Source organism: Coenobita brevimanus, chromosome 59, assembly GCF_032717465.1.
Source record: "Coenobita brevimanus isolate Jiangsu-jjx chromosome 59, ASM3271746v2, whole genome shotgun sequence".
NCBI classification, from domain to species: domain Eukaryota; kingdom Metazoa; phylum Arthropoda; class Malacostraca; order Decapoda; family Coenobitidae; genus Coenobita; species Coenobita brevimanus.
Genome location: NC_137012.1, coordinates 29,260,498 through 29,263,152, shown reverse-complemented (window position 1 = coordinate 29,263,152; position 2,655 = coordinate 29,260,498).

Here is a 2,655-nt window from a genome sequence, read left to right as displayed (position 1 = left end):
AAAGGTCAAAGGAGAGAGAGAGAGAGAGAGAGAGAGAGATTAACCACCCATATCCCAAAATAAATCGCTTCGGAATAGATGTTACGGAGCCTCCTTATCCACGGGTGAGTCATAGGAGCCACAATTAATATCTTAACTATTAATAATCTCGCCAAAATAAATCGCTAAAAAAATGGAATTACGCTAACTTGCTTTTAAAATTCGGTCACTTAACACTCTCGCTTTAAAATTTGCACACATTAACGCCTCGCTAAAAATGTCCTCGCTCTAAATTCTCCTGCCACTTTAATTCCCGGTTGAGCTAGTTTTAATTGCCAGTGTACTGATCTGGCTAACACCCCCCTCGATACCGACCCATTTTCTCACACCCATTAGCTGCCTCTCTCTCTCTCTCTCTCTCTCTCTCTCTCTCTCTCTCTCTCTCTCGTTTCTCGTCCTTCTCTTTTTCCCTCTCCCTCTTTCTCTCCTCTTCTCCCTCCTTCGTCTTGTTCCCCTTCCTACTCCTCTAACTTTCCTTACCCCCCCCCCTCTCTCTCTCTCCCTCCCTCCCAACCAAACCCCCACAAGTTTCTCCCATTCCTCCAACTCCTCTCCCTCCCCTTCCAATTCCATCTCTCTCTCTCTCTCTCTGTTACCACACGCAGGGAAGACGTGGCTATGATATTTTCACCTCAATCCCAGATGCTGCTGCTGCTGATGATGATGATGATGAACAATAACATGAGAAACAATATCGATAATAGCCATAAGAATCCTATGAACAACAACAATAATAATAATAATAATAATAATAATAATAATACCATTTCTCAGTCTAATTATGTAAATCTGAGAATTAGTTATTTAATACTATTGAGAGAGAGAGAGAGAGAGAGAGAGAGAGAGAGAGAGAGAGAGAGAGGGGGAGGTGAGTGTGCAGTGTGAGGTGAGAGAGAGGAGCATCTAGGTAACACAGGAAGCAGTCATTGATAGTAACTTACATGCTGTGTGTGTGTGTGTGTGTGTGTGTGTGTGTGTGTGTGTGTGTGTGTGTGTGTGTGTGTGTGTGTGAAATGTGGATAGACGAGCCCGTAGGTTTTTTTTCGCTTAATTTCCTCAACACGCGACGCATGCATTGCACTTCAAGTAATTTCCTGGTTAAAAGGATGAGAGAGAGAGAGAGAGAGGAATGAACAGAGGGAAGACAAAGGAGAGAGGCGGAAAAAAGAAAAGGAAGAAATGAAGGAGAGAGAAAGAGAAAGAGAAAGTGAGAGAGAGAGAGAGAGAATAAAAACGAAGAAAGGAAGGAGTAAGAAGACAAGGGAAGGAAGGAGGAGAAGAGCAAGAGAGGGGGAAGAAGGGGAGAAAAAGGAAGGAAAAAATGGAAGAGGGAGGGAGAGGAGGGAGGAAAGAGGAAGAGGGAGAAGGATAGGAAGGAATAAGAGAAGGAGAAAGACGATGGAAGAGGAGGAGATGGAAAGACAAGAGAGGAGGCAGGAAGGAATTGAAGGAAAAAGAGGAAGAGGAAGGAATGAGGAAGTGGAAGTAGGAGAGAAGAATTAGGAAGAGGGAGAGAAGGGAGAAAAGCAAAGGAGGATAAGGAAGGAAAAGGAACAGGAGGAGGGAGGGAAAGAGGAGAAAGGGGGAACGATGGAAGAAAGGAAGAGGAATGGAAGAGAGTAGAAAGAGGATGAGACAGGAGAGAAAAAAAGGAAAAGGGAAAGGAAAGGAAAGGAAGCAAATGAGGAGGAGGAGGAGGAGAGAAGAGGTATGGAGACCTCCTTAAAGAGGCACAACATTCCTCTCTCCCTCTCTCTGATACCAGTCTCGTAACCTATTTCTCACAAACACACCACAAACATTTTTCTTGCTCAGTTCTCTCTCTCTCTCACACACACACACACACACACACACACACACACACACACACACACACACACACACACACACACACACCGACTCTTCTCATCGCACTCGATTGTCATCACTCTCTCTCTCTCTCTTTCCATTTCGGGTGAAAAAGGCCACATCTGAGAGAGAGAGAGAGAGAGAGACAGACAGAGAGAGAGAAACCCATGCACATACTCTTTTATACACACACACACACACCTTCTCACTCTCTGTCACGTTACCAAATATTGGAAGCGAGTTATTGGCTTTTGTTTCTCTCTCTCTCTCTCTCTCTCTCTCTCTCTCTCTCTCTCTCTAAACAAATAAATGTACTGTATATACATACATACATACATGTGTATATATATATATATATATATATATATATATATATGTAACAGGACCTCTGACTGCTTATTGTGAGTCGATCAAAAATCAGCAGGTGAGAAGTGTGTGTGTGTGTGTGTGTGTGTGTGTGTGTGTGTGTGTGTGTGTGTGTGTGTGTGTGTGTGTGTGTGTGTGTGTGTGTGTGTGTGTGTGTCGAAAGGTCAGAAGGTGAAGGTCAGTGACAGCAAAATGACCTCCCTCTCTCTCTCTCTCTCTATACCTCCTTCCTCTCCCTTTTTCCTCCACTCTGCCTTTTCCCTTCCCTTTCTTCCTCCATCTCTCATGCATTCTCTTTCAATCTCCTTTCCTCCCTCCTTTCTTTCCTACTCCACCCCTCCTTCCCTCCCTCCCTCCCTCCCTCCTCTCTCCACCCTTTTCCAATTTTCCTTTTCCCTCCCT